The sequence below is a fragment of the Oryx dammah genome, unplaced genomic scaffold, assembly GCF_014754425.2.
Source record: "Oryx dammah isolate SB20612 unplaced genomic scaffold, SCBI_Odam_1.1 HiC_scaffold_13, whole genome shotgun sequence".
Classification (NCBI taxonomy): Eukaryota; Metazoa; Chordata; class Mammalia; order Artiodactyla; family Bovidae; genus Oryx; species Oryx dammah.
The window spans coordinates 59,179,832-59,187,754 of NW_024070197.1; the positions used below are offsets into that span (position 1 = coordinate 59,179,832).

The 7,923-nt window shown below is 45.0% G+C and overlaps 1 protein-coding gene and 1 long non-coding RNA gene across 3 annotated transcripts in view; both read right to left on the minus strand.

Annotated features, from left to right (window-relative positions):
* WWOX (WW domain containing oxidoreductase) overlaps positions 1–7,923 on the minus strand; it is a 906,401-nt gene that overhangs the window by 752,088 nt on the left and 146,390 nt on the right. The gene's annotated exons all lie outside the window — the stretch shown is intronic.
* Positions 1,513–2,882, minus strand: LOC120872825. Its single transcript, XR_005723349.1, has 2 exons — positions 2,321–2,882; positions 1,513–1,889 (listed from the first exon to the last, which is right to left on the minus strand). It is a non-coding gene; the product is annotated as an uncharacterized LOC120872825 (long non-coding RNA).

Sequence of the window (7,923 nt, forward strand, 5' to 3'; positions counted from 1 at the left end):
CTCTCTAGACCAGTGATGGGGTGGGGGTGGGGGGGGTGCAGCCAAAGTTACAGACACCGTTCTTGACTCAAGAGAATTTCCGGAACTTCCCTGGTGGTCCAGGGGTTAAAGCTCCTGCACGTCCGCTGCAGGGGGCACGGGTCCAATCTCTGGTCAAGAACTAGGGATCCCACATGCACACGGCGCAGCCAAAAACTAAAAAAAAAAAAAAAAACCGCAGAATTTTCTATTGGCCAAGACTCAGAGGACTCAGACTAGTCTGATGCCTGGCTAAAGACCATGCTCTAACCACTTGAGCTAAGCGTTCATATTAATAGACATCTAAATTTAAGCAGAGTCATATGATGCTTCGGCAATTAGAAATTAAGTCGCAAGAAAAACAGAAAAGCTCAACTGTATGAAGCACCAAGCCATATTCATCAAAGAGGAGAAATTTTATTTATTCTATTTTCCTCAAAGTCCATCACCAGTTCCTGCTGCTGCTACTGCTGCTAAGTCGCTTCAGTCGTGTCCGACTCTGTGTGACCCCATAGACGGCTGGCTGCCCACCGGGCTCCCCCGTCCCTGGGATTCTCCAGGCAAGGACACTGGAGTGGGTTGCCATTTCCTTCTCCAAAGCATGAAAGTGAAAAGTGAAAGTGAAGTCGCTCAGTCGTGTCCGACTCTTAGCAACCCCATGGACTGTAGCCTACCAGGCTCCTCCGTCCATGGGATCTTCCAGGCAAGAGTACTGGAGTGGGTGCCATTGCCTTTTCCAGTTCCTACATGTTTGCAAAACTTCAAGCTGTTTTTCTGAATGAAAAGGTTAGACCTACCATACCCTGTCTTGTTACCAAAGAGCTGACTCTCTCCCAGTGATTGGACAGAGAAGTTGGAGGGGGACCCCAGCAGGAAAGTGCATAAGAGGATGCGTGTCCAGCTTGACAAGGAGCCTTAAGACAAAACCAACTTTCTGCTTTATAGTTTTAAAAAAGTAAGGAGACTGTGTATGTAAATCGTTTAGTTGTGTTTGACTCTTTGTGACCCCATGAACTGCAGCCCTCCAGGCTCCTCTGTCCATGAGATTTCCCAGGCAAGAATACTGGAGTGAATAGCCATTCCCTTCTCCAGCGGAATCTTCCCAACTCAGGGATCAAACCTGGGTCTCCTGCATTGCACGCAGATTCTTTACCATCTCAGCCACCCGGGAGACTATAAATTTATGCAAAAATCTAAAGGAGACTTTTTTAAATAAAGGAGAAATTAACTATGAATATCTTGACTGGTTATGAAACTAATACCTTAGGATAACAGCAGAGATAGCTTAAACTTTTCTATGCCACTCATAGTTAAATTCATGACCATCTAATTGGTATGGAGAAAGCAATGTATAAGAAACTTCACTAACTCTTTTTGTTTTGTTTTACTTTTAAAAGTCTACCCAAATATTCTGTTTATAAATCACACCAAAACTGTACCACTTGGGAAAAAAAGTTATGTTTCTTTTTAGGGAAAAAAAATCAAATTCTAGACTCCAACTTTCACATTTAATTACAAACAAAGACATAATGCATTATTTTTCTGTATCCACAAGAGGCAGGCTGACTGCAATTTTTATTGCATGTTAAGTTTTCACGGATCCCAATATTATTAAGCTTTAAATCAGAGGGTTGGTTCCTTCAGCTAAGTGTAACAATACTAGCAAGTTAAAGGGAAAAAAAAGAAAAAAAGAACACCTCATCTGGGGCTGTAATATTTGCTGAAAAAAATCTACTTCAAAACATTAATCAAATTTTTCGCCTACTGGGCAACCATATGGTCTAGCAGCATGTGAATCCCACAAACTTGCTGATCTCCTGTAACTGGGTGCAATTAATTACGCTGGCTGCATCCATCTCTTGGATTTTCGCCTTGTGAAAAAAAAAAAAAAAGTATTTATTGCAACAGCTTTTACAAAACAAGGGAATGAAAATCACAATTGATTAATGAGCTGAATGGAAATATTTCCGTTAGCAGATTTTTAGAACGAATAAGGATTAATACCACGGATGGAAAGGAATGCACATTGAGATCCCCTTGTCCTTTCTGGAACCCCCAAAAGGTGGAGGTGGGGCAGGGAGCCCCAACATGCATAATTCACCAGCCGGCTTTAGACCGCAAGTAATAAAGCCTTAAACTGGTGAAGTAATAAAGAGGCTGGCTTTACAAGATACTATCCTGGGATACAAAAAGCCTGTTCTTTGATTTGAAAATACCAATATTAAATACTCAGTGGGTGAAGAACATTAGAGGCCTGACAAAGTGCGGAAAGGAAAGTGGCTCCTACAAGGAAGCAACCCACCCTGTCCTTGGTGATTCGGGCGCTAAGCCAGCTGCACACATGGTCTGCTTGTGGTTTTAAGACCCCTCCGTAAGAGCGAGCATCCGAGGGGAAGTCCGGGTGGTACCACTGCTCTCCTCTGCCAGCAAAGGTACAAACAATTCATACTTGCAGCCATCTTTCCCACTAGTGCTCAGCCCGCATGCTTCTGACTTTTCCTAGTTGTCAGAAGGCTTCCAGGGGCTCAGCCATCACTCTTGCCTTCTAGGAGCTGGCTTCTGGAAAGACATGGGGGTCGCGATCTTTCCCTCAGTGGGGAGTCACAGGCCCAGGGCTGGAGGTCTTAGCAGATAAGCAGAAGTACGCGCACTCTGCCCCTTTCCAGAATCACCCTCTGGGCTTAAGACCATACAAGCTAGCCAAGCAGTAATGAAGGCATCTCAGGCATCTCTATTTCAGGCAGCTCAGCTGCCCTTCCTCTGAAGAGACTGGTTCCAGTATTGGCCTCAATACTTATGTTGGGAAAACAGACCAAGTAATAAACATAAGTGGAAGACAGATCCAAGTTGGAGAGCTCAGATACTACCTTAGTTTTACAACTCCTTTATAAAGAGCTCTAAAGAATGAGGCTTTGCAACTCTACTCCTATGCCAACCTTTCTCTTGACTGTATCCACTGCAGTTAAACCTTTACCGGGAAATCCTGCACAGACAGGGCTTTGGGAAAGAGAACTGACTAACATTTTATCATGTCCACGTGCTTGTGTGGCTGACATGATGCCTTCTCTGCTGCTCCTGTGTACGTGTTCATTCTGTGGAGCGACACAGAGAAGACAAAGTCTTCCGCAGTCACCTGATGAACAAGAGCACCCAGAAAAAGAGGAAGACACTTTTATGCGATACAGGGTTTAGCGACTGGTATTTTAAATGAGACTCTTTCAAGCAAGTCACGCCTATGTTTATGTTAACACGTGTTAACACACAGGCACGAGCCGCTTTATTGGGCTTTGCTTCCCTGCGCTTCAAAGATGCTGCATTTCTTTGAGCAACTGCAGGTCCAGGGCAGCTCAGCACTGAGTGTATTGGTGCCGTCTTCCCAATGGCAGTTTCTCGCTTAGTACCTCTGGCCACATTTTGTTCATTCTCCCAACATTTCAAGCTTTTTCATTATCACTGTATTATGGTGACATGTCATCAGCATTCTTTGATGTTACTACTACATTCTTTGATGTTACTACTACAGCTGGCTGAAAACTTGGATGATGGTTAGCATGTTTTATAATAAAGTTATTTTTTAATTAAAAGATACATATTTTTTAAAGACATAACACTTTTGCATACTTGGTAGACTACAGTATGAAGAGGACTTTTATATGGACTGAGAATTCAAAAATTTTGTTGTTTGATTTACTGCAGTGGTCTGGAACCAAGCCTATCACATATCCAAGGTATGGCTGTCTAAGTTGTGAGATTTTGATGTAATGAAGAAAAACAAAATGTTTATTTCCAAATAGCAGGCAGATCTAGGTGGGTAAAAGATTCTGAAGGCCACAATTTAGGGTGTTGGAAGGAAAACTTAAAAAAAATCTTATTAGAATCATTCCAGTGGAGAATCAAAGCCACTTCACAAGCAGAGTAGAAGTTTTGAAGAAACCATCATCTGGTGAAAAGAAGGAGAAATGTACCAAGAAAACGTACTTGGCTTCTGGTAGGGGGAAAAAAAAATCTAATGGGAACTGAGTGAGCCAACTCCTTAAACCAGTGACCCTGCGGTGTACACCACCTCCCAGCACCACCTCTCAGATGCTCGCCAAACCCCTCCTACGTGTGATGGTTGTTGGCTTAAAAGTTTAAAGAGCTAACAAAATGTTTTAACGAGATACAAATCTCAGAGATCGTTAATCAATATGTTCAATGTTATTTGTGATAATTCATCATGACATGATATTAATGGGTTACTGTACCCTTCAGAGGTGAGATTAATGCAAATGAGCTGCCACAATTAACTTTACTGCTCCCAACTCACAGGAATGGACAGATGATTATAAATGACAACTATATGTCAATTACAATATCCAATAAAGTGAAGCTTAGAGAACAATCCATCTGCTTTTATTGCTCTTCCTTTGACGTTGCTGAATTTAGCTCAGCCCACTGTTGTCACAATGTAGCCATTGTTTGGGGGAGGGGAAAGCGTTTCCCTCTTCCTTTCTTTCTTCAAGTTTTCGGTATCTTAAGAGTGCTTCTGAAACGTTCAGACAAATAATGTTTTCTAAAGGAAGAAGAGCCACGGGACACAGGAATAAAGTGCCGCACGCATTCTCGGTGAGTCCAAGAAAACTGTATCCATGTTCAATCTGCAACAGCAAGGAAGCAACCTGTCCAGCTGTGTATAATGTATTTACGCAATTAAAAACGGAAGACATGAGCACAGCATCCCGAAAAGCCGTGAGTTTCGCTAAACAAAAGTTATTGGAGGATCACTCTGTCGAGTTACAGGGGCTAAAGTGAAAAGGCAGGTAAGGGGCCAAGGGCAGGAGGGCAAACTCAGTTTGAAGGCTGGCACTCGGTGTGGTCAGGTACAGGGACAGGCCCTGCCTGCAGCGGGTTTCGAGGCCTGCATGCTTCTTCCTGCCAGGAAGGCAGCACTTTTTGAGAGAGGACGCTCTGGAGCTGACGGCACGATGCAGGGGTCCCTCCTCGCCCCAGTTCCCTTTACTGAGTAGGCTTGCCCAGGGCTTTGAGTGCTGGCTGAGAACTCACAGGCTAACACCCTTTTCTGCCTCGCCTGGGAGGCTGCACTCCCACTGCCCTCTTCCCTGGCTGGTGCTAGCTAAGCACTGACCACCAGCCAGCCCGCCAGGCTCCCATGTCGTGCAAGATCCACTCTAAGATACCAGTCACACTCCAGAGCCCCTGGGGGCGGGGAGGGGCGGACAGGCTGAAACTGGTCGCACCCTCCTACAATGTTTGCCCTGCCCTGCACCCCTGTCCCCACTCCCCCTCCTGAAAGCACAACCCCCACCCCCTCACACATCACTGGAAAAAGCAGCATGACTTGGGCTCTGCTTCCAGGGAACAGAAGAACCTCAGGCCAGGTGTCCGGGAGATGCAAACAGAAAACAACTTCTGCAGGGCAATCAACGAGGAGCCAGCTAGGTAGTGATGAGAAAGCACACACCACACTCCCTTTGGATGCTCCATCCACAAAGGATTTCTTCCTTGTGTCTAAAATTGCAATTACAACATCAGATTATAAAAGGATCAGAGTGGATGGGGAAGCTACAGCTTTCTCTCTCCAGGATGCATCCCCGGGTCCCTCCTGAACATGTTTTTCCATTAGGGACCTGGGCCTCTGTGACTCCACGCCAATTCCAACCTTGACCCAAGAACCCTGTTCCCTGGGTCATCACGTACAAGGATGCTGTCGGCCTCAAGCCAGGCCAATCAAGTTCTGCCTGGGGCTTCTGTCCAGGGACCATGTTGGGTGGGGGGAACCGGCTTCTTGGTGTCCAGGTCATTGGGACGCTGTTGATCTCTCAGTGGCCACCTTGACACCCAACAAATAAAAGATGATCAAAACCAAGAGTTTAGATAAAGATGGGGGCCTGATGACATATGTGAGCTCTGGAAAAAGCCACACTTTAAACCCTGGGTTGGCAAAGTACGACCACCTGGCCAGATCTGAACCTCTACAATTTGTACATCCCAGGATCTAAAAATGCTTCACCTATCTTAGGTGGTAGAACAAAAGAAGAAGAACACTTTGTGACACATGAAAAATCAGGTGGATTCAGATTCCAGCATCCACAGACACAGTTTTACTGGCGCAGCAGCCATACCCACTGGGCTCCCTCCTGTCTGAGCTGAGTACCTGGGTCAGACACCATCCAGACTCAGCACCAAAAATATGTATTCTCTGTCCTACTGCAGAGAAAATTTGCTGACCACTGCATCTTGAGAGCCCATGATGACCGTTTCAGCTTAATGGTAGTTTGCATTTGGGCTTTTCCACGGGCAACGGAAACCTCCTTACCCGAGGAGTCTGTCCTTAGCTCATCCCACAAACCTGTACACCTCTCCCATCCTTATGTGCTGAGGTCCTAAAGAGAAAAAGCGGCTATCCAGGTGGAGTGTTTCTCTCACCTGACCCCTAGAAGTTGTACATTATTTGCTGTATGCCCCGAAGTGTTAAACAAAGTGTTAAAAGACATAAAACACATACTATTAATCATTCCGACGGACGGGAGCTTTTCAGCCAAGCAGTGAAAAGAAAAAGTAGATTAAAGGTGGGAAAGACACTTTTTTTTTTTTTCACGTATCTGAAGAACATATTTAATTTGAGAGGAAATCCCACCCCTGCCCAAGTGCTGCTCCAGCAGCGGGGGGGCCTGCCACAGTGAGCCAGGACAGGCCGGCTGGGCTGGCTCGCAAGGCACAGGTGCCTGGCGAGGACAGCGTGATCCTGATGACTTTCACAGCAGATCACAAGGAGCGGAACTGGACTCTCTCCCTTCGTCTCAGGTTTCCTCCTCCAGGTTTAAATTTCTCTCCCCTGTTCCCTGAGCACTCAGCTCCATCCCGGGACCCAGCGAGCAAGCATCCTGAAAGCAGATGAACGGTGCCTCTCCTGTCCCCCGCCCCCAACCCCAGCGCCCAATGCCTGAGCTCAGGCTGGGCGAGCAGGAAGGTCAGCAAAAAATATGAAGACAAAAGTAAAAGTAAAAAAGGGCCAAACTACTTTGTTCTGTGAAGACTCATGGGCATCAACGCTCTGAAGACGACTCTGGGTCCTTACTGTAACCCATCTCCCACACTGGACTCTAACAGCTCCATCACATTTTCCATACATTCTCTTGGCATGGGGTATGAACGGGCAAGATGGCTCTGGATGGATCACAGCCGGCAGAAAGGCATTTTCTTTAGGGAGTGAGGGCTCCCATTTAGCATTTTAACTCAACTCGATTTTTTGGAAACACTCAGTCACAAATGAGTCTTTCAAACTGAAGAAATTGAAATTGATTTCTTAGGGTAACAATTAACCTCAGAAAATAACTCTGAAAGGTTGCTTATTAATTATTTTCTGTAATATACTTTAAGAATATTTCTTTTTTTCATAAAAGATGGAGACATAAGTAGACAGATTTTATGATCATATAAAACATTACTGGGTTCATATTTTACAGAATGAAACTCACTTAATTTGCAAAATGCTCAGCATGAGAAGAAACCACCCCCACCGCCCAACAGACACACACACACACACACACACACACACACACTGCTTTTCTGAGACTCTTAAATTCGCCTTGTTAAAACAACACCATCTTTCTGTTCTTTATTTCTTCACACATAACTGCCTTGGACTTTCTAATATATTGTTGCTATTTCAGTCTTCTGTGGTGTTTCTACTTATTCAAAATAGAAAGTGTTTTTCATCTGAATAGCAGTTTACTGGGAACTAGGGTGATACCCTCATTCCTTTTTAAGAAGGGAAGGAGTTGCTGCCAAGAAACTTGTCACTATTCCCGTGGCAGCTAGCATCTCTCACAGAGGACTAGAGAGACAGACTGGTGCTTTGCAAGCAATTTAACACACACACACACACACACACACACACACACA